This window comes from Kogia breviceps, chromosome 8, assembly GCF_026419965.1.
Source record: "Kogia breviceps isolate mKogBre1 chromosome 8, mKogBre1 haplotype 1, whole genome shotgun sequence".
NCBI classification, from domain to species: domain Eukaryota; kingdom Metazoa; phylum Chordata; class Mammalia; order Artiodactyla; family Physeteridae; genus Kogia; species Kogia breviceps.
In genome coordinates, this window is record NC_081317.1 from 41573392 (window position 1) to 41597017 (window position 23626).

A 23626-nucleotide genomic window follows, 5' to 3' on the forward strand; every position below is an offset into this window, starting at 1 on the left:
AGCCTCAATTTTCTCCTCCCCTCCCCCTCGTCATTCCCTTTTCCTGCTGCCTGATCTATCTTGTCATCTTCCAGCACCCTCATAGTGCTCAGGTCAGTCTGAGATGTTGATGAATGTCTGTGCAACCTGCATGAGCCAGGGTAGAGGGCCCTGGGAGCTGTGAAACAGAGACTGCATGCCTCCAGCGCCCGCCCTCTCTCAACTTCTCTGCCCTCCCCATCCTCACCCCTGCTGGCTGTCATCCCACAGACGCTTCAGCCGGCCATGTCAAGCCCCAATCCCCTCTCCAGGTCTGTGAATGGCACAATCATCTCCCAGCCACTCATGCCAAAAACCTGGGAGTCCTCCGTGTTTTTGTACACAGTGTTCCCTCTGGGCCTGGCACACAGTAGGTGCTAATAAATGGCTGTTGAGCTGAATTTAACTCAATTTTCCCTCTTGAACTCCTCTGCTGCCTCTGTCTGTTTCCCTGGGGCTTGGTGTCTCTGGCATTCAGTCTCCAAATCTCTAATCTTTCTCTGTCTTCTGAATCACCACAGTTGAGTTTCTGGGGGGAAGTTTCTCCGCCCCAGGGAATCACAGGGTGTCCAGGAATGGAGCTGTGGGAGATGAAGGGAGGGAGCCAGTCTCGGGGCCACATGGCCCTCAGTCTGGTTTGGAAATCCCAGCCTTCTTATCAGGGAGGCAGCTCTACAGCGGCAGAGATCAAGGTGCACTGGCACTGTATGGGGACAGTCCTTTAAAGACATGTGCTTCCCCCATGAAGAATGGAAGGTGAGGGAAATCCGGGCTCACGGGGATGGGGAGAGAGAGGGAGGGAGGGAGGGACTTTGTGTTTCTGAGCAGGGAATTAGTTTCATGCAATTTTTTGCAACACGAGGTGAAAAACTTCATCTGTGATTGTGTAAGTCTGTGTTCTTGCTCCCATCTTCTGACACACAGAGCTGCTAACCCCTAGTTTCCCTTTCCTCCCCTGTCCCTCTCTCTCCAACACCTCTGGATCCTCTACCCCCTACCTGACAATCTGCTTCTCTTTCCAGACAGCTCGGAGCTTGGATCACCTGGGGTGAGGGGCCTTGGGAGAGCCGACCCTGGACTGAGTGTCCAGGGGTCCTGTTCTCTGTGTATAGGGCAACATGGGGGTGCCTCCAGGGGCCATGGGAGCAGATGAAGAAGATGAATATGAGTGCCCACCCTCCCTCCCCCAAAGCCCTGTACCATCTCTTCAGCCCCATGGCCCTGACCCGATCAGGCTGGAGGTCTCTCTCCCATGGGTCACTGCAAACACCTCCTCCCCAGCTGTCCCACCTCTAGCCTTAGCCTTTCTCACCACCCTCTACCAGCAGACTCAACTTTCTCACTAGAAGGCAAATCTGGTTCTGTTCCTCACATACTTTATGCCTTCCCAGGCCTGTGTGACCTTGGCACCAAAGGCACTTCAGGATGTGGTCTCTGAGCCACTCAGGATGCCTCATCCTCCTGCCTTCTAGGTTTCTGCTTAAACACTTACTCGATACCAAACCCTGGGGCTTCCCTGGTGGCGCAGTGGTTGTGAATCCACCTGCTGATGCAGGGGACACGGGTTTGTGCCCTGGTCCGGGAAGATCCCACATGCTGTGGAGCGGCTGGGCCTGAGAGCCATGGCCGCTGAGCCTGTGTGTCCAGAGCCTGTGTGTCCGGAGCCTGTGCTCCGCAGCAGGAGAGGCCACAACAGTGGGAGGCCCGCATACCGCAAAAAAAACCAAAAAAAGCAAAAAAACCCGATACCAAACCCTGTTTCCCATCCCTCAAGGCTGTGACCCATTCAGATAGGCTCCCTCCCCTGTATCTTGGGACTCTACTCCCCCAGATCCTGCTTGCATCATTCATTCATTCACTCATTCAGCATTTATTTAGACCTATTTCACATGGCAGGAGCGCCTGTTCTGTGCCAGACCCAGCTCTAGGTGCCTGGAGGTGGAGGCCACAGGGCTGCCCTCATGGAGCTCACAGGTGCCACACAAGTAACTAGGTAGGTGAACATCGCACTAACTGCTCTAAGGAAAAAAGAGTATGGCACTCTGGGGGAGGGCAGAGGGGCTTAGTCTAGGCTTCTCTTAGGTGACATTTAGGCTGTCATCTCTTCCCTGAGGGGCCTGTGGAGTCAGACACGGCACTGTCACATGGACAAACTAAATACTTACCAATTTTTTTAGTATCCATCTTCCCTGACTAGAACGTGAGTCTCATGAGGGCAGGAGATTTTTAAACTTTTTTTTTTTTTTTTAGGCAAAAAGTAAACAGTAAAGCACACAAATCTTAAGGGCACAACTTAAATTTTGACATATGTATGTACATTCTTGGAAACCTCCCCCAACAAAGGTAACTGCAATTCCAGCTTCTATCACCATTAATGAGTTTTGCCTGTTCTTCAGCTTTATATAAATGAAATCATTCAATGCATACTCTTTTGTGTTTGGTTCTCTTATTTTTTCCTTTCTCAACATTCGGCTGGGAGCTTTATCCATTTTTGTTGTGTGTAGCTATAGCTGGTCCTTTTCCATTGCTGTAACTATATCGCAATCTATTCATTCATTTGGTTGTTTCCGGTTTGAGGTTATAATGAATAAAGCTACTAAGAACACTCTTGGTGAACATACACAATAATTTCTTTTGGGTATATATCTAGGAGAGGAATTGCTGGGTCATAGGCTATACATATGTTTAGCTTAGTAGATCCTGCCGAACAGTGTTCCAAAGTGGTTGTTAACAACTTATACACCCACCAACAGTGTGTGGAGTTTTAGTTGCTCCACATCCTTGAGAGGGAAGGGATTTTTGTCTGTTTGGTTCATTGCTATATACCATCTCTTAGATCAATGCCTGGCATATGCTATGTGCTCAATACATATTTATTGACTGCCTGATGAATGGAGGAGCCATCAGCATTCCTGGGGTCCTGTTCTGGCTCTGGCACTAACTTGCTGTATGACTCTGGGCAGGTGACTCCCCCTCTCTGAGCTGTTTGCCTGTCTGTAGCATAAGGGGAAGGACCCTGGGGGCTTTTCCTTCCAGCACCAGCTGGGTGCTGTGAAAGCTGGACACCTGTTCATTCATTCACTCCACTTGTACTGATTAACATCCTTTTATATACCAGGGTGGTGAAGGTGTGATCTGTGACGTGCCACTGACAACCTCTTTCAGGTCAGCCAAGACCAGGGGTCACTGCCCATCTTATCCCCAACTCATCCTCCTGGAGACGGCTCCTCCTCCCTCTGTCCAGCCCTGACCCCAGGGGGAGGGGGTCTAGACTGAGCCTGCAGATGGAAAATGTGATTAATAATAATAATAATAATAAATCCGAGAGGAAGAGACCAGGAAAACAACTTGGGGAAGGCTCCTCGCCCAGGGGAGGGGGGCCATGTCCTGGGCTTTGGGACAGCTCCGGCTGCCCTCCCGCCGCCCTTTCTGGGAAGCAGCCACAGGAGTGGTTGATTTTAGCCAAAAGTGAAAAAAAGCCACCCTAATTATTTATGAAAAAGATGCCCCCTCAATGTAAATTACACTTCCCCTGGGAGCTGCCCCCTACTCTGTTACTCACCTCTTAGTGGTACCCCTGCTTGGTCAGGCTGGGGGGCCCTGGAGACACTGGGCTGGAGGCAGAGGAGGAATTTCAACATGAAATGTTTTGTTCATTAACAGAGAACATAGGGGGAAATTCCCTTTCTGCCTGGGCCTGGGCAGCCCAGGCAGATACTCAAAAGCTATTGTGAAAAATTGAGTCTGGGCTGCAGAGTGGGGTGAGGGTTATGCTGGGTTGGGGGGTGTCACAGACAGTCTCTCCCCTTCTCTTAGACTCCTGACTTTCAGGAGCTTCCTGAGCCTTAATCCTTCCTCCTTTCAGGGATTTCATTCCCAATGTCTCAGGTTGCCCTCAAACTTTCTTCTTAGCAAAACAGGAGGAACTGGGGTTAGACTGGAGTTAGAACTTCCAACTAAGGAGGAAGGAAGGATATCAAAGAGAGGGAGGGGGGCCTTGGACCTATCCAGATTATTTATTTATTTATTTTTTATTTTTAAAATTTATTTATTTGTCTGCTCCGGGTCTTAGTTGCAGCATGTGGGATCTAGTTCCCTGACCAGGGATCAAAACCAGGCCCCCTGCATTGGGAGCATGGAGTCTTAACCACTGAACTACCAGGGAAGTCCCTATCCAGATAATTTAGAATTCTGATAGAATATGTTGGGATCGGTAGGCAACAAATCTGAGGGGTTCTGGAGCAGGAGTGAAAGCATTTCTATCTCTCAGTGGCTTTAGAGAACCCCAGTGAGGAAGAGGAGATGGCTCCAGAGAACTCCTGGAGTATTCAGCGATTCCAGGCTGAATATTTAGGCACCAACATTATGGCTTCAGCTCTCACCCATTCTCTACCTTTAGGGGATCTTTGCCCTTTTCTGGTGCCAGAGATTGGAGGGTTGAGGGCACACTCAGGTGGCGATACAGATGACAGGATTCCAGAAGGGCGTCTGCAGGGGATGTTGTAAGTGGGGCCTAGATGCTGTCCCAGGATGTGGGTGAATCGTCTCTGGGGGGCTGAGCTGGACCCTGAGTGTGTTGGGGGGCGTGCTCTGGGTCCCCCTCCCTGGCTCAGCCTGGGGCTGTGTCGGATCAGGTTTCTCGGCGCCTGGAGCCTCTTCGAGGCCGAGCTGTTCCCGGGCTTCAGCCAAGCAGCCCCGGGCGCTGGCACTGCGTGAGGAAGCAGGAGGGGGGTGAGGGGGAGCGAGGAGGGGGGCTGTGGGGGCGTTTATGTAACCGCCTCCTGGAGCCCGCCCGGACCCGCCAAACCCCAGTGTGGGACTCTGTGTGATTGAGAGCGTGTGTGACTGTGTGTGTGCCTGTGTGACACGCGGTGTGACTGAGTACATGATTGTGTGGGTGACTGTGTCTGTGTGTGGTATGGTGTATAAGTGCGTGATTCGGGGAGTCCCGCCCTTCTGAGACCTCTAACCCCCAGCCCCAAGCAGGGGTCCCTGACTCCCAGTGTGCCATAGTGATGTTCAATATACAAGTTTGACCCTGAGGCCAGGTGTGTGACTTTACATAATGTGTGTCTGGCATTTTTTTTAAAATTTATTTTATTTTTGGCTGCATTGGGTTTTTGTTTTTTTTTGTTTGTTTGTTTGTTTTTTGCTGTACGCGGGCCTCTCACTGTTGTGGCCTCTCCTGTTGCGGAGCACAGGCTCCGGACACGGGCCCAGCCGCTCCGCGGCATGTGGGATCTTCCCGGACCAGGGCACGAACCCGTGTCCCCTGCATCGACAGGTGGACCGTCAACCACTGCGCCACCAGGGAAGCCCTGCGTCGGGTCTTTGTTGCTGCCCATGGGCTTTGCTCTAGTTGCAGCAAGCGGGGGGTACTTTTCATCGCAGTGCAGGGACTTCTCATTGCGGTGGCTTCTCTTGTTGCAGAGCACAGGCTCTAGGTGCGCGGGCTTCAGTAGCTGTGGCATGCAGGTGCAGTAGTTGTGGCTCGCGGGCTCTAGAGTGCAGGCTCAGTAGTTGTGGCGCGCTGGCTTAGTTGCTCTGCGGCATGTGGGATCTTCCCGGACCAGGGCTCGAATCTGTGTCTCCTGCGTTCACAGGTGGATTCTTAACCACTGCGCCACCAGGGAAGCCTATGTCTGGCATTTGTAGGTAGAGATAGAGGCTCTGTGTGAGTGTTTGTGATGTTGGGTAGCCAGGTATGTACCTCACGGTGGACCTTTCTGATGGTATAGCAGGTTAGAAATAAACACCATTTCCCAAAGGAGTACTGGAAAAGGTAGGTGGGGTGGGGGCTTTCTTTCCTTGAGGACAGAGGGAATGGGGAAGGGTCCTTGCTACCCAAAGGCTTGGGATGGCACAGTTATCTTCTGGGGAAGGGGGGTGGGAGGTGGTTCAAGTTAAGGTCACTTGCCAGGGTGGAGCTAAACGTCTTTCATGGTGGGTATAAAATTCCAGGGAGTTTTACAAAGTCAAGGGGAACCTCCCCCCTCCCCAATTTCCCAAGGCCTTCCAGGATTAAAGATGGGGTAGGGCTTGGAGAGGGTGTCAGCGAAATGGGGTCTGGCTTAAGGATAGGGGTGCCATGAGACAGAGGGGGGCTGGTGCAGAGCTGGGGATACTGGGGATAGGGGCGCTTAATAAAGCTGGAGAGGAGACAGGGCCAGTTCTTGCAAGGCTTTGAAGAGCCGCCAGCGAGGCTTGGCTTCGCCCCAGGGAAATGGGGTCCAGGAGGGTTCAACACGGAAGCTTAGAAAGCTCAGAAGCTCATGTGCAGATACAGTATTGGAGCCAGCAGGAGCAGAAACCCACGAGTAATCTGTTGCCCCAGCTGAGATGCAAGGAGAATCGCTTTTGGACCAGGCGGTAGCGGCGGGAGGGAGAGAGGGGCCGCAACCCGGTTGCTCAGTAGGTGGGCGCTGCCTCTCTGTTGGAGCCGCAGCTTGAGAGAGAACGCGCGTCTCGCACTGCCCGCCGGGTGTCGCTGCGGCCCTGGAGAAGCGGGCGCGGCCGCCGGGTACTGAGCCGGGAGAAGCTAGAGATCGACCGACGCCGGGATCCGGTCCGACGTGCGCCTCTGGTCCTAGCTAATCCTCTGACACACCGATTTATCCGGCTGCCAGACCCCGGTTGCCCTGTACGGACCCTGCCCCAGCACCCGCGGACCTGGGCACTGCCGACGGCAGCCCAGGCGTCCCCAGGTGGAGAGGTGACGTTGGTCCGGGGCGGAACTCCCCACTGCTCTCAACCTGGCAGAAAGAGGCTGAATCCAGGACACGGGGGGGATCCGGAGGTCAAGTCAGCCCACCCGCAGATCTCGACGCCCGTCGGCGCCTCGAGGGGAAGGGTCCCCCGCCCCAGAACCCAACCTCTCCCAGGCCTAGTTTCGGCGCCAGGGGAGGGGTAATTCCGCCCCCCCCCCCCCCGCAACACAGATTCTGTCGTACCGTCTCTATTCCTTCCCGGTGCCCCCACCACCTCGTCCCCGCCCGCGGCCTGGGTACTTGGAAGCTCCGGGCCCGGAGAGACCAGATAAAGGCCACCTACTGTGGGTGGGGGTGAGCTGGATCTCAGCTGGGCGCCACTATTTCTCTGTGTGTCCCTAAAGCCCCTGCCGGCTCTCTCTGAGCCACAGCCCCGACTGACCCCTGCCGGTTGCACTGCGGGGATTCTGCGGCCACGGAAGTGAAAGTGAAAAGCCCGGGCAGTGGCGGGAAGAAGGTTTTTCCTCTGCAATGGGAGTCCCTGAGGCATTTGTTGGGAAAGGGCCCGGGCGCTCTGGGCAGCCTACTAGGGAAGGGTGTGAGGAAGCAGCGAGATATTTCCTTCCCGGCTCCCCGCCCCCAAGCCTTGCGCAGCTCCCGGGAGGGGCTAGGAGCAGGGATTATGGGTCAAAGGTCAGGTGAAAAATCCGTGGGGTGGGAATGGGGGCGGGCCACTCGTTCTCCGCCGCTGGCATTCACCCTTTCTGTTGCGCTCTCCTGTGGCCTCAGAAGGAGTCAGGTTGTCTAACCTTAATCCCCCATGTAATAGCCAGACCGGAGGCGCGGGGGCCAGTGAAGTGAGCACACCCGCCCCTCAGAGGCCCAGGCTGCGAAGGGAAAGTCGAGGGGTGAACCTCCAGCGCCAAACTCTGGCACACGCGCTCCGGCACTGCAGGTCCAGGCATAAAGGGCGCACCCTCCCTACGCCCCGCATCCCATTAGCGGTCACTCCTCAGGCCGTGTGTCCAGGGGTGGGGGGTGGGGTGAAGAAGGAGAGGGTAGTTGTGGCGTGTCACCGGAGACTTGGTGGGAGGCGAGGGCCTAGGTTCCCAGCCTGGACCATGCTGGGTCATGCGAGCAAATAGCCTCCTTCCTTCAGCGCGAGGGATGTAAGTGTCTGTGCCTGGGCGGGGTGTGGGGTGGGGTCGTTGTTGGGGGGCGATAGGAAGAGGGGAGGCGCGGAGACCTATGGCCTACCCTGCCCAAAGTGGGGCCTGGGGGCTCTGGCTCGCGCTCTTCTCACGGAGATGCCGGCGGGAGGACCCCGAGAGTTGGCCCGGGGTGTGCCAGGGTGTCGTTGCGAGGCATTCAGGGCCTGAACGTGCGGGAGTGTGCGCAGCGGAGACCTGGACAAGGCTGAGTGAGCGAGTGAGTGTCAATGAGCGACCTGGGGGGACTGGGTGCGCGCCCAGCGGCCCTGGGGGATCCAGCGGAGTGGGAGTGGGTGTGGGTGTGTGTGCGTGCGCGTTTTTGAGACCCGCGGTCGGGGCTACACATGAAGCGCGGGGACTACAGCAGTCTGGAAGGCGTTCCCGAGAGAGGGCGAATGCGAGGGGGCCAAGCGTGCCAGTGCGAGCGAGTGTGCCCGCGGGGGGGAGGGTGCGTGCCAGCACAAGGCTAATGGGAGCGGGGGCTCACAGGCCTACGCAGGATGAGTGTGCCCGCGAGAGCGGGCCGCGCGTGCCAGGCGCGGGAGCGTGCCAAGACGGGGGCACGCGGGGGCCGTGGCCGGGAGAGGGTCGTGGCGCGCGGCCGTGGAGGCGCGGGGAGACCAGGCGGGAGGGGGAGGGGAGCGAGGGCGCGCGCGGCCGAGCGGGCGCCCGCGGTCACATGGGCGAGGGAAGGAGGGAGGGAGCGCGCGAGGGAGGGAGGAGGATGGGGGGGGTTAAAGCCGCCGAGCGCCGGGGAGCCGGTGCAGAGCGGGCGGCGGCGGCGGCAGCGGACGCGGCGGCTCCAGCCGGCGCGGCGCGGGGCTCGGCGGCGGGGTCTGGCAGCGGTGCTAGCTCCGTGCTCCCTGCCTCGCTCCCTGCCGGGAGCGGTCGAAGGTCGAGGCGCGGAGCCCCGGCGGCTCGAGGGCGCGGTGAGTACCCAGCGCGGACCGCGCGCGGCTGGACCCTCAAACCCTCCGACTGACCTACAGACCCGCGGCCCTCGTGCGCGCGGGAAGAGGGAGGGGACGTGCATGGGCCCGAGACCGGGGGGGAGGGGGACAGGAAAGTTCACGGGAAACTTTGCCCGTAAACTCGGGGGCGGGGGCGCAGGAGAAGCTGCCCCCCACGTCCGGGCGCGCCGGGGGTTGGGCGTGGTGGGAGGGGGGGCGGACAATCGGCTGGCGGGAGGTGGCAGGGGCCAACTGCCCTAGCCTCCCTGTTCTCCCTCACCGCTCAGCAGCGCGCGCAGGGTCTGGGAAAATTCCGGAGCTGGGGGGTCGCAGTGACCCCCGCGCGCCCAGAGGCGGCTTCTTTCTCCAGCAGAAATCTGGACTTCAAAGCGCCCAGGGGTGTGAATGGACGGTTGCGCGTCTGCCAGTGTATGTGTGTCCGTGTGAATCTGCTTGTGTGTGTGTGTGTGTGTGTCAGCGTGAGCCCGCCTGTGGTTTTCTCGTGAGTCTGCCTGGATGTATCTCCATTTAGTGGGTCTCCTCCAGTATCTCTTTGTAAGTGTTTCTGTGTTGTGTGTCCGTGTGGGTCCGCCTGTGGTGTATCCCCGTCTCTTTGTGAGTCTGCCGGTGTGTGTCTCCCACAGTGCGGCTCTACATGAGCCGGCCTGGGTATCCCTGTGTTGCTCGGAGGAGTGTATCTCCCCGTGCGTGGGGGCTGGGCCGCGGGGAGGTCACCAGACGGACAGCTCTCCTCCTCGCCTCCTCTCCTCTCCTGAGCCTCTCCTCTTGCGCTCCCTAGGCCCCCTCCCCCCTTCAGTAGCTTCAGGCGGGTAGGACTATTTCACGCCTTGTTGAAAATTCAGGATTTTCTTTCTCTTTCCGTCTAGTCTCTCTCTTTGAGAAGCCTCTGTGTGTGTCTGTGTGTCTGGCAGCTTGTCTGCAACACTGGGTGTGTGTCTGCATGCCGCTGTAGGAGTGTGTCTGCAACACTAGTTGTGTTGCCTGTAATACTTGGTATATTTGTGTCTGTTTCCCTAGGGTATTCGTGTGGCTGTAATCACTGAAGTGGTGGGAGTATGAAATGCTGGGTGTGTTTGTGCATCTGTAACTGCTGTTTGTCCAGGGGGTCTGACACACTGAGTGCATTTTTGTGTGTCTAACTCTGGGTGTGATGGTGTACCAATGCAAGTATGGGGGTGGTGGGACTTGAACAATTGGATATTCCTACGGCTGTAGGGCTAGCCGGGGCTTGGCGGGTGGAGGGGGCTGTGTCTCAATAAACTGCGCATCCCTACTCCACTGCCAAAACCCACACCAATCTTCTGGACTGGTTCTTAGGGCTCCTGGTCAGGATCGGTGACGTGCAGCCAAGGCTCACACTCCATCACAGTTAATACTCCAACTGGGACCCTGAGTCTTATGTGAAAAGTAGGAATTTAAAGTTCACACTCAAGACTTCTAGGGGCTCTGGAATTCATCCTCAGCTTCACACTGGGACACTTAAACTCATATGGACTCGCACCAAGAATTACACCAGGACAATGGACTTGCACTGAGATTCACACTTATGTTCTTGTCATATCCAGTGATACACTTCAGTCCTGTAGTTTACACTCAGACTCACATTGGGACTCTAGGCTCACACTTTAGATTCACATTTCTGTCCTGAGGCTCATAGGCTAACATTGAGACCTAGAGCCCATGCTCAGAACACACTGGAGTCCTAGGGCTCACACTGGGACTCACACTAAGACCCTGGAGCTTTCTCAGATTCACACATTCTGAGGCTCACACTCAGACTCACATGGAGAACCTGGGGCCCACATTTGAACTCAAGGACTCACGTAGGACACTGGGGTTGATACACTCATGCTCACATCAGTTCACCCTCAGATTCCCACTAGGACATGCAAGGTTTTCCCTTCCATCCTGGGATCACTTAGGGACCCAGACTTACAAAGGGACCCCAGTGCTCACACTCAAACTCACATGGGGAAACGTAGCTCACATTCAGATGAACACTAGGTCTCTGATGCCTATACTGACTTGTTTGCGAATCCTGGGGTTCACAGACTCATACTTCCGTCCTGGGGCTTACAGTCACATGCACACTGGGACCTACATTCGCAGTCAAACCTGTGCTTGCATCTTGGAGTTCACACTCAGATTGACATCCCTGTCAATTACATTAAACTTGCTTCCATCCTGGGGCTTGTGCTCAGACCCACACTAGGGCCCTAGTGGTCACACTCAGACTCATGCTTGCACCTTGAGGCTTTCATATTCACATGGGAGCCCCACGTGAATTCACATGATTCTAAGTTCACACTTAGAATCACACACAGTTACGCTTCCATCTGGGGCTCACATTCAAACCCACGTTAGGATTGTGTTCACACTCCCAGTGGAACTTAGAACTCATAGTTAACTACACTCATGCTTATGGTGTATCTCAGGGCAGTTGGGGACAGGAACAAGATCTGTCCTCCCCAAAGGTGGGGAGGGGAGGAGATGCATGTTTGGTCACGTCTCTTACTTGGGTTGTGGGCTGTTGGAGAGGGCCGTGGGAAACGCTGACCCAGTTAAATTTTTCTGCCTTTTCTTCCAGAGGAGACTAGGCTCTCACAGCAGGCAGGTTGAGTGGCTTTTTTGGTACAGGGGTAACATGTACCCTTAGAGTTCCCCATGTACATGCACATCCCCCTTAAATAGTTTTGGGTACCCTTCCTGTGATAGGGTCAGGTATGGGGAAATGAGATTCATGTCCTCCCAAGACATCTCCCCCATCCCAATCATCCTTAGGTTGAGAGAGGTGTGAAGATTGACTTGCTGAGGGGTAGACCTCTCTGGCTCCTTTGACCTTTCCAGGATGGTGAATCTCTGATTCTAAGGGAGATGGTAGCCCCAGATGTGTGGTGAGAAGGTGGCTGGAGGAGAAGACTGGACTGGAACCCACCTGCTTCTCTCTCCTCTGCCCTGGCTGGAAAGGGGTTGGACCAAGTTATGTTATATCTCACAGTGTCTCCTGGAATGCCTGAGCCCTTAGCCTGTCTCCAGGGTATGCCCAGCATTCTCCACTCTGCTTCTTCCCACAACAGCAATAGCCCTGGGGGGGGGGGGGCAATTAGGTCAGGTTGCAACCAACCTTAGGACTTCACCTGCCTTGGAGACACTGCCCGGGGCTTTATATACCTTCCCACTGTGGAGGCCAGTGGGCGGGGCTGCTGAGGTACATGAGCACCCCTTGGGAGCCCACGAAGTAGGGACCTGGCCCTCAGGCTCAGATGGCTAGGCTGTAACTGCTCCTTGTCCCAGAGGGGGACACGTGCTCTCCAGCCCCCCTATGGGGGTGGGGGGCTCGAAGGCAAGCGCCCTGCTCTGCCCCCCATGGCTAGCTGAAGTGTAAATGAATGGGAAACAGATGGAGCATATTTTCTTTGAAATGCAGATGGCTTGGGGGGGGAATCCTGTGTGTCTGGTTGGGAGGGGTGGGCGTCCCAGAGAACAAGGAGGCTGAGAAGAGAGAGACCCGCTGTGGGGTTGGAGGGAGTGGTGGAGACCTCAGCTGTGTAAACTCCTGTGGCCCAGGGTGACCACACCCACCCTGGCTCCTGGCTTCCTGTGGGGAGGGGCTGGGAAGCCTAGTGGTCCCTGTGGGCTGAGAGCCCTGAGGTCGTCACCCCCCTTTACCTCTGCAGAGGGCAAAGAGAACCCCCAAAGCACAGAGCATGCTGGGTTGGGGGTCACCAGAGCCAAGGAGTGGGAGGAAGAGCTGGGGCAGATGTGGGGAAGAGTTAGACCCTGCTGCTGTGGGGAACCAGCTCCCAGAAGCTGGGGCTGGAGCTACAGTGGAAGGAACTGAAGTTAGACTATGGTGGCGACTTCTGGGCAGTCCAAGGGCCCGTCCTGGGGTTTAGGAATGGACTGAAGCATCCTCAGTCCTGAAAGAAGTCAGCATGCCCCACCATACGTTACCTGTACTTCCTCTTCACAATACTCACCAGGGCTGCATAGTAATTGCCTGTGAACTCTGGGACCTAGGGACTGGGGTCTGCTTTGCTTACCACCCACCCACCCTGCCCTGGGCACAGACCAGGTACACAGTGGGAGGGCACTGCTGAGTAAATAATGAATCTTTTTCTCTCCTGCCAGACTGAGTGCTGTTGGTGGGCATGACCGTGTCCCTAACTCCTGGCACAGTACCTGGCAGGGATTAGGTGCTCAAGAAATGTTGAGGAATGACCATTGAGTGGGACAGACCATGGGGAGAGGGCACTCTCAGGTTTGTGGCTTGAGACCCAACAGCCTCTGTTGTATAACCCTGTTTGGCTCAAAGGACCCCTGAGTGATTTGCAGCTAGACTAAAGGAAGGACTTCCCTGCCTTCAGAGAAGGAGTGCAAAGGATAGGCAGTTTCTTCCTTGAAAAGGTCTGGACTGGGTGAGACTGGGGCAGAGTAATGACCCTGCTTCTGTGGCAGAGGTCAGAGGTCACCTCTGTCCTCTCCCCAGTTTCAGGATTTTTCAGAAGATGGGAAGGTCCTTTTCTCCCCATCTGGTTGTGAGCATGTCATGTCCCTTGTTCTCTCCAGGTCTGGGTTTCTTGGACTATAGCTAAGGCAGTGGACCCCATGTCTGAGCCTTTGAGGCTGGGTTCTGAGTTTGTTTAGCTGCTGTGGGCACCACGGACTGTCTGTATTGGTTATTAATGTCTGTCTGAGAACACAGGGTTCGGATCCTAAAAATACCCTGTCCAGCCAGAGCCAAGGAGTTGCTGGTGTGGGTCAGTGTAGCAGTGGCTGCATCTTGATCGGATAGGCACAGAAGCAGGAGAGACTGGGAGAGTGTGGGGAAACTGCGGCAGCATGGGCTAGAGTTGCACAGGAGACAGAGCCTTTGTTTTATATGGAACAAAGGTTTATAAAATAGTGGTGCCAGTTAGTCAAATTATGGCAACATTTAGGGTAAACCGTTATCCTGCACTGCAGAGAATTTCTTTCTCCGAGAGCCTGGAGATACATCTGATATCAGACATAAAAATCGAGCAGTCAATAGTACTCTAATAGTCATTTCAAGTCCAGCTTCAGGATGTTCCAAAATAGTGTGTGGCAAAGAACAAAATCTTCCCCAAGTAGCCTTTTCTGAGCCACTGCCTCCATCCCTACCTCCTAGAGCTCTTCCTTGCAGCCCAAGACCCAGTGAGGTTCTTCCACACCCTATTCTGTAGGTCCCCACCTCACTTCTGACCCCCATGCCTCTGTGTAGCCCCTCTCCCCCAGGAGAAAGGAACTGCACAGTGGGCCCCAAAAGGTAAGAAGAGCCCCAGCCTCTGAGGGCAGATGTCACGTGACCCTGGCCCGTGAGCTGACCTTTCTGGGCCCCTCCGTGAAATCTCGAGATGAGGGGCTGGGCCCGGGCCCAGGCCCTGAGAGAAGGCGGTTTTGGCACCCATCCAGGTCCTTGACGTCAATGACTCTCCAAATAATGGAATCAATATTGGGGGGTGGGGGCCAGCGTGAACCAGGCCCCAGCGATTAGAAACAGATCAGCACAAACCCGCAGCTGATTCTGATAGAGCTGCCTTGGAGAGCTAGGCTGGGAGGCCTGGAAGGAGGTGGACCTGGGGGGGCTCAGGAATGGAGGCGGAGCCACGGCGTGTCCAAAGCTTGAGAGTACACAAGTGGGCAGAGACTCTGGGGCTGCCTGGGTTGGAATGATGGGGTGGGAAAAGGGAGGCTGTTCTGGTCCCTTCCTCCTTTGAGCCTGTGGGGTTCCAAGGCTGGGGAAGCTTTGTGAATGGAGACTTCTTTCAGCCAGTGAGTGATGAAGAGTAGGCAAGGGGAGTCCAGAGTTCATCTCTCTCTGTGTCCCCAGACCTGGGCCTCTAGGCCACATTAGGGGTCACAGGTTATACCCAGGGAAGGGGGAGAGTTCTGAGTGAGGCCTAAGGGAAATGACGTTTTGCTTGGGGGCATTGGGCATTCATCCAAGATAGAGAAATGGGTATTCCCCCTCACGTTGGGAGTCTGGTCTCCTTCCCTAGCCCATGTTCTCTCAGCCTTGTAGAAGGCAGCAGGTGAGGATGGAGGGGGCTGTGGGGTCCACAGGGGGCCGGCCTGGTGGCAGCTGACAAAAAACAGGAAGAAGGGCTGGGGGAGTGGCTGTAATTACGGGGCATTTATTATTAATCAGATGAAATTGCTGGAAGCAGCTGGTATAATGTCTGTAGTGATACAGACTCTGCATGCCCCCAACACAGGCACACTCGAATGCACACTTACACACGTACCCCACACTGCCCGAGTCTTGTTTGTTTTCATAGTTTTCTTCTTGTGAAGGTGGGATGGTTCTGTATGTGTCTGTATGTCTGTGTCTATCCTTCTGTGTCTTTTCACGTCGGCCTGTATCCTCCTCTCCCCCTATTGTCTCCTTTTCCCACTGTCTCTGTCATTCCTTGGTCCCGTGTGTCTGTCTTCCTCTCTTTGGGCCTACCTATCTCTTGGTGTGTCTGTATCTGTTACCGCCAGCCAGCCTGTCTCTAACCCCTTGTTTTAGTTTCTGGCCATCTCTCCCTCGTTGGTGGTACCTCTGCCTCTCTGGGCAGGGTTGGATGACATGGAGTCCCTTTCTCATGGGTATGTGTTTAGGCACTTGATCATGCCTTTGGCAGACACAATCTGGGACCTGTTTTGGTGGGGTGAGGAGCAGTTGAACCCTGAGAATCTCCCGGGGTCTTGTAGAAGTCGAGGGCTCTGTTAAGTGGAGTCCTAGAAGCAACAGTGACTTTCAGAATAGCCAGCTTTCTTACCAACTACCAGTCATGTGACTTTGGGCAAAGTGCTTTTGTTCTCTGAGCCTCAGTTTTCTCATCTGCAAAAACTGTATGTTAAGTCCTCAGCATAGTATCTGGCTCATCAAGGACCCTAAGCAAGTGTTAGCTGTTCCTATTATTATTGGGAAAGGCACTGTGCTGGTGGGAGAGAGATCTGCAGAGGCAAACTGGTATAGCAGAAGGGCTTTGGAGCTAGATTTGCACTCATGGAACGGATCAGCTGTGTGGTCTTGGGCAAGTTAACCTCCCCGAATCTCAGTTTTTTTCAGCGTCAAATGGGAATAATAATAGAACCTACCTCACAGAGAAGTCATGAAGATTAAATGAGATCATGCATATAAAGTGCCTAACAGTTCCTGACACATAACAGATGCTCAATAAATCATAGTGGTGATGAGGAGAAAACAGTATGATGGTGGGTGTTTATGCCCTGCTGGGGGCCATGTGTCTCTGTGTGAGTATGCATGGGAGAATGTGTGTGACATGGAGGTGCTTGTGTCTGTGAACTCGTTGTGTGGGGATTTTGGATTGTCTTTGGGTGTGTATCTATGTGTGGTGTCAGGCCACTGGCTTCTGGCTTCCTTTTGTCCCTGTGGTTCAGAACCTAAGGTCTGCAAAGGGTGCTTCAGGGAGTCTGGACCACACCCAACTTTTTCTCTTCTAGACACTTACCTGCTGCCTGCATCAGTCTCTCCTTCTCACAGTGGGGTTGTGAGTGTGAAATGAGCTCTGAGTTGGACTAAGGTCTCCTCTGTGGCCTCTGATTTGTGCCTTGCCCTTCTAGAATCCAGCCTTGTCACATCATCCCGCCCCCTTGGTTTTGGAAGTCTCAGGAAGAGTTTGGTCTGGAGGAGGAGGAGGAGGAGGACGTTGATGTGCTCGGTGTGCGGCCAGCGGTAAAGAGGTATGTGCTGGGGACCCAGGGGAGGCAGGTCAGTTTCAGGGCATCTGGCAGGTGCATTGGGGCTGTAGGTCTGGGAACGAGTGAAGGAGGGCCTGAGATCCCTTCCTGCTCTCCCCTCCTCCTTCCTTCTGAGGCTTTTCATGACAGGCCTGTAAAGGGGAAGAGACTTACCCACAGTCACACAGGCAAGGGCAAAGCCAGGTCAGAAAATTGGGTTCTGCACTGAGGGAGCTGAATCTGGATGTGGGAGTATGTTTCATCTCATTGTCAGGCTCCCTCTCTGCCCCCAAAGCATCTCTCTGGCCCCAAAGCATCTCTCTGGCTTGACAGCAGGGAGCAGCCGGGCTTGGAGGAGACGGGATAGAGGGTCAGAAAGTCCAAAATCTTCTGAGGCCAGCCTCAGGGGCTGGGTCTGACTCTCCCCGCCTTTCATTCCAGCCAGGCAAGGCCCCCGGATTGGCAGCCCCCAGGGTGGGGGTGTCCATGGGATCGAGGCGCGCTGGAGCGGAACGGAAGGGCCTATTGTCCGAAACCCGCCAGAGGCCCACAAAGGCCGGCCGGGCTTTTCATCTCAGCTCCCAAACAGACTGGCCATTTTCCCGGCCTGGGAGTTGGGGGGGCGGGGGTGCTGACCCTTCAGAACTAGGAATGGGGTGTTGTTGAGGGTGAGGGGGGTATCCGGGCTGACAACATGGCCATAAAAGGGACAAAATGGAGCTGGGGTTCTGAAGAGGAGGAAGGGAGGCTCCAGAAGGCTGGAGAGAGTTAAGCTTCTGTCTCACTGTTCCCAGAGGACCTAGGGACGTGGAGTGGGGTATCTGACAGAAGTTCAGATTTACCCAATAATAGGGGGCACACCTGGAAGGAGTGTGATGGCCGGTTGGGAAAGTGAGCTGCTCAGCTGTGAGGGCCATAATCCTCCCTCCGATTGGGGACATCTTAGGGAGCTGGAACTGGGATCAGAGAAGAGAAGGCTAGTGGTCACGCAAGAGAATGGGGTCCCTGCAGCAGGAGGGACTGAGGCCAGACAGCAGGAAGGACTTTCTGCCAATGAACAGTGGCTCAGATGCCCTGACCCTGTCCCTGGGGATCCCAGAGGATCCCAGAGAACAGGGGAGCTGGAGAATACCCCTGGGGGCTAGGGCTGAGGCAGCTTCTGTGGGTGCAGACAAGGAGGCCGAGAGGGAGGACTTGGCAGTTCTGTCCACCGTCCTGCATCAGCACCTCCAGCACCACTTTAAAGACAGCTTTTTAATTTAACAAAGTGGATGAAAAACTGTTTTTGGAAATAAAAGATATCTGCTGTCTCCCAGGCTAGCCCTCAGCCCTTGCAGAGAACCTGTCTCTGGGTTTCTTCTCGCTGTCTGTGACTCCTTTCCTCTCTCTCTGTCTGTCTCTTTTGTTTGTTTGCTTGTTTCTGCTCTTCGGCCCCCCAGCTTCCCCTCGGCCTCCCCATCACCCTCCACCCCCACCCCTGCCCCATTCAGCCTCCGTGGGAGTGTCATCCTCAGCCTCTTATTTCCGTGTCTCAGTATCTCCCTCTGTCTCTCCGCTCCCAGTCTCCCTCTTCCGGGGCTTGTCTCTCTCTCCTGATTCGTCTCTGTCTCCCAGCCTGTCTCAATCTCTGTCTCCCTTCCCCCCTCCTTTCTCCCCCAACCCCTGCTCTAAATGGGTCTATTTAAAACACCCGATGCTGCCAAGTCAGAAAAGCGTCTCCTGATAAAGCGCATTAGGCGGAGGGAGGGAGGACGAGGGAGGAGGAGGGAGCGCCGGGCAGATGGATTGATCCAAGCCGGTAACCCCATTAATCAGGCATTGTGGATCCCCCTCCCTCTCCCAGCTTCTGCCCCTTCAGAGCTAAAAGCCGCTTAAATATTTATCACCCCTCCCCCATGGGGGTGAGGGGAGGGGTGTGTGGCCCTCGGTGTGGTGTGAGTGTCCCCAGCCGCCTGGTCTCCCCCGCCATGCGCGTGTACACATGCGTGCATGTGCTCGTGCGTGCACACCTGACAGGCCCAGGGCCCAACTGTTGTCTTGCCCTCCCACCCACGTGAGTGGCCTGCTCCCCTGAGCAGCCTCTGGGGACCTTGGGGTTCTGGTCTGGCTCCTGCCCCTCCTGAAGAGTTGGGCATGCAGAGTAGAGACCCTGGGCTCCGTTGGGGGTCCTCATGCCCCCCAAAGTGCAGGACTGGGAGGCATTGCACTGTCATGCTCAGGAGGCAGGAAGGGGAGCTTCGGTTCAATGTCCAGATTCCCCCAAATTCCCAGTGCAAGAAGTCACTTGGGGAGTAGAGCTGGGGACTCCACATTTCTAGAATGCACGAAGGCCCTTGGAAGGCTGGTGGAGGTTCCCCCTTGCTCCTCACAGGGCAGAAATACGACCTGGGGGTGGGATGGGGGCTTCCCATTACCCTCAGACTTGCGGGAGGGCAACCTGGGCCGGGAGGGGGTCCCCATCACCCCCAGAGAATAGAAAGGTGGCCACTCTCTGGGGGTGATGTGGGTTGGAGCCCCCATGGCATCAGAGGTCAGCCCTGAGTGAGACCGTCAGGGGTTTGTCCCAGTTGGCCCCAGACAACTTGGCCCTGGGCGGGGGAAGGGAGGCCTCGGCCGGCCCTGGGTGTGAGGAGGGGCCCCGGCCCGGAGCCGGGAGGGTCCCTTCCCCCTCCCCTCCCCCTGCATCGAGTGCCACATCTCCTCCTGACTCAGACAATTAGATTCAAAGGATGACCTCACTGCCTGCCGTCCCTCACTCGCTCCCTCCGCTAGCTCGGCTCGCTCGCTCGCCGCGCGCTCCTTCCTCCCCTCCTCCCGGCCCGCTCGCCGCCTCGCCCGCCCGCCCGCCGCCCGCCGGGACTCTCGGGGGTGGGGGTGGGCGGGGGGGGACAGGCCTGCTCACCGGGCCGCCCGGGCCCCAGCCCTGAACCCCGGGGTCCCGATGCCCGCGGGCGGCCGGGCGCACCCACGGAGCGCCGGAGGCACCGACTGGGCGCCTGCACGGGGACCCAGGTCAGTGGCCGCGCAGCCGCAGGGCCGGAGAACTTGTCACCCCCGCTCCCGCGGCAGAGACGCCCCCGCCCGCGCCGCCCGCCAGCCCGCCTCGCCGCTTCCCGCTCCTTTCTCGGCCCCCGCCCCCCGCGGCTGCTCGGCCCTCCCTCTGCCAAGCTGTCTCTCTTCTCTTCTCTTTCTCCCCCCACAGCCCCCCTCCTCTGCAGCCGGTGGGAGGGGCTGGGACTTCCTGAGGTCCCAGGGATGGGGCCGGGGCCCAGTGGCTGCAACTGGACTAGGCCTCTGAGCGAGGAGGGGGCTCTGGCTGTGTGCATTGGCCTGGGGGAGGAGACAGCACCTGGGTGGGAAGGGGGCTACTGAGAGAGAGGCCCAGGGTGTGGGGGACATCTAGACAGAGGGCATGAGCTCCTGATAGCTTTCTTTTCTCCCATCCTGTGGGCCTCTCGCCTGGCTTCATTTGTCCCCACCTCCTAGCTAACTTCAGTCCCCGCGGCCTGGCTTCATTTGGCCCCCACAGCCTATGATCTTTTGGTCCCTGTCGCCTCGTTTCCACAGACCTTGCTGCCTGATTTCTTTTGTCCCCACGGCCTGCTTTTCCTAAGTCCCCATCACCTGGCTTTATGGGGTCGCCCTGCCTGGTTTCCTTAGGTTCTGCTGCGCGGTGTTTGCTCCCCTGCCTGGCTTCCATGGAGCTCTCTCAGGCTCACTTTAGGATGGGGCATCAGGGCTCAAGCTACACCTGGAGTGGCAAGTGGTGAGGATGTCAACAGCATTGCCAATTGTTCTCCAGTTGGGGCCCTGCCAGCACAGCCTGGATTCCTTTCTGCCTGGACAGCGACACAGCGTCCTCTCTTGTGATGGGAGGTGGGGCTGCAGGGTCCAAGGACACTTTAGGATTCTTGTCCTCAGTGGTTTGTCAGAGGAGCACTGGCTTGGCCAGTGCTGTCCCCATCTCTCTTTGGGGTCTGACAGTGATGACAGGGCTTTGGCAGGGGCTGGGGGTTGAGGTCGAGGCCTCATCTCCTTCCCCTTGCCTCCCTTCCTGCAGCCAGGCCTGACATTCAGGTGCCCTATAGACAGTTGTAGGCACAGAGAGGTTTTGAAGAGACCTGGGGTCACTCAGCAGGTAGGTAGGCTGAGAGCTGCTGCTGCTTCTCATCCTGGAGAAGAGGGGGTGAGGAGGTGAGGCAGGAGGGCCCTGGGGAGCAGGCTGGTTTCTGTGGTTTGCTGGCTCCTGCTGCCACCAGTGCCACCATCTCTTCACCCCGGGGGCTCCCTCACCCCTCTGCTCTGGCCAGGATCTCCCCTCATTCCCAAATACTGGCAAAAGCAGGGTTAGGAGAGGAAGGAGCCGAGTAGGGAATAATCTGTTTCCTCGATTTTCAGGAACTTTCCCTTCCTGCTTTAGGCCACCCTGAGCTTTATCCTGTCTTCCCCCAGGCACAGGCCAGGCAACCTGAGGTCCCAGCATGGAGTGTGTATCTATTTCCCACTGCTGAGTGTAGGGGTGTGAGGGCTGAGGGTATGGGGCGGGGGGGCTTTGCGTTTCTGGAGGTGCTCTGTTATCTGTGTGGAAGGGTGAGTGTTCTGAGTATGTGCTGGTATCCATATGTGAGACCAGGACTGTTTTGATTGAGTGCGTGTGAGAGAGTCTGTTGTGTGTGACTGTGACTGTGTTCGTGTGTGCGCGCATACCAGCGTGTGCGACGCTGTGGCAGCCGGTGTCCACGTGGGAGGCCGTGATGAGTGGCTGTGATGGGAGACTCCAAGTGCCTGTGTCAGCGAGAGGCTGCCTGGGTGTGTCTGTGAAGCTCTGGCTGTGTGTGGTGGAGGTGGGGGACTTTGGGAAGCTCTGCCAGTGGTAGTGAGAGCCCGAGTGTGCGTCCCACCTTGGGGTGAAGTGAGCACTGGGTGTCATGTACCCCTGAATCGCTGGTGTGTGTGTGAGCATGTGTGCGCGCATACTCATGCCTGTGTTTACCCATCAGGAACAGATTGCTCTGGCTTCCCCACTGTGCGAGGGGAAGAAGGGGGAGGAAGGATGGCTTGCTTTTGCCCAGCAGACCAGAAGCTTCCTCAGAAGTAGTGTGTGCAGTGTGCGTGCGTGTTGGGGGAGCAGGGAGAACAGCACACGTGAAGACAGTTGACGTTTCTGTTCCCCTGCTCACCTCTGGCTCTGTCGGAAAGACCGTCTTCAGTTCTGTTCGTTACACATCCACGCTTCACATGCACTGCCCACCCCCACCCCCCTTTGTGTGTGTGTGTGTGTGTGTGCGCGTGCGTGTGTACACGCAAGCTTGCAAACATCAACCTCTGTGTCTGCACCATAGCAGTGATGGGGCCAGGGGTGGGGTGTAGTGGGAGATGCTGAGGCAAATAGGTCTTTGTCCCAGCCCCCAAGTCTGGAAAGCTATTCTGTCCATCCTTCTGTCTCCATGGAGGGCTCTGCAGCCTCCTTCCTGCCCCTGCCTCATCTGCTTTGAGTCTGCTCCCCTGTTGGCGGAGGGAGGTCTCAGTCAACCCTGTTGCCCATCCCCCGCCTTTCATGGAGTTCTTCCAGCTGTCTAACCTCCTGCTGCAGCGTCTGTCCCTCCAAGAAGGCCAGCCCCCAAGCCCCCACTCCCCCTAGACTTAACCCAACTGGTGTGTGAACCTTTTCTGGATAGAGGGATCCTCCTGATTCTTCTAGAAGCCAGAAGGGACTCTGGACTGGGGTTAGGGGATGAGGGATTTGGCACTTGTACCTCAGGTGCTGTGAAGCTATCCAGAGCCCATGTGCCCAAAGGGAGGATATGAACTTATCTGCCCCTTCCTGCTTCCCATTTGAGAGGCAGGGGGCTGGATCAGATGACTTTTGAGGGAGAAAGCCCAGACCTTTTGCACCGAGAGGGCTGCTTAAGTCCAGGCCTACACATGTGAGCACATACAAGCCGGTGCCCAGGTCACCAGGCAGCACGCAGGGCCCCGAGTGGGGCTCCACATGTGCGCACGGCTGGTGGGATTCAGACTCCCATCTCCCCAGGACACCTCCCAGCTGCCCAGCCAGGCCCGTCATGGGAGGCCCGCAACACGCCCGCACACACGTGCAGCAGGGCACGCACATGCTGATCTCAGGGTCCCCACGGTGCAAGAGGCTGGGGGGTGGGGGGTTTGAGCGCTCAGAGTCCAGACTGCTGCCAAAATCCATCGGAATCTTGTCCCCCCCCGCCCCAGGCCCCCATCTCCGGCTGTGGAGGTCACAATAGCAGGTGCGGATACCGCCCCCCCCAACTCACTTACATTGGGCCGCCTCCTTTTCCACAGCCTCAGCCAGAGGCTGGAGCTGGGGGACCGCTCCCCCTGCCTCCCTCCTGGCCCCCCTCCCACTGGTGCTCAGCTTCTCCTGCCCACTTCTGCGGGGGAGGAGGGGGCATATGTTTGGGTGGAGTCCCTTCCCCTGAGCAGGGGGGCTTGCTCCCGGAGCGGGTGGGGATGGGTAGCCCAGGAGGAGATATGGCTTGAGTCCTAAACCCAGGCATGGCTTCTGGGTCCTGTGCCACTTAGGGTGGGGGCACTGAGAGCTGAGAGGAGGTCCAGGTCTAGATTCAGAGAGAAAGGAGAAAGAGACGGGGAGACACCGCGGGGAGTAGGAGCCTGCCCCATGGCCAGCCGGCCCCAGCCCAGGAGCTGGCCCCTGACCCAGGCCCGCCCCCTCCCCCATGGGGGGCCTGCCGGGCCAGCTGCCAGAGGCCAGGCCTCCCTCCTTGGCCTCCACCCCACCCCCAGCCTCTGGACCGCTCAGGCCTCTGCCCCCCCCACACCGCCCACGCTGTCCAGGCTGCCTAGGCCTGGTGGGATCTGGGGGCCTCCTGGCCTCAGCCCCTCCTCCCCATCCTGGAGCTTCCCGCCCGCCCAGACTGTCTCTCCCAGCCTCCCCCTCAGCCAGCACTGTTCCTCCCTGTCCACCATGTCCTTGTCCCTGTCTCTGCCTCTGCTCTGTCTCTCATTTTTCCTCTCT

At 56.8% G+C, this 23626-nt stretch overlaps 1 protein-coding gene across 4 annotated transcripts in view; it reads left to right on the plus strand.

Moving 5' to 3' along the window:
• The first annotated feature begins 7810 nt into the window (after nt 1-7810).
• CNTFR (ciliary neurotrophic factor receptor) overlaps nt 7811-23626 on the plus strand; it is a 39135-nt gene continuing 23319 nt past the window's right edge. The window contains exons 1-2 of one of the 4 annotated variants that reach the window (XM_059072799.2): nt 7811-7894; nt 16501-16620. The gene's annotated coding sequence lies outside the window, so the exon portion shown is untranslated. Of the gene's footprint in view, nt 7895-8678; nt 8866-16500; nt 16621-19545; nt 19630-20358; nt 20384-23626 lie in introns of those variants that run through there. The other 3 variants (XM_059072797.2, XM_067041293.1, XM_067041294.1) reach the window with 3 other exon arrangements.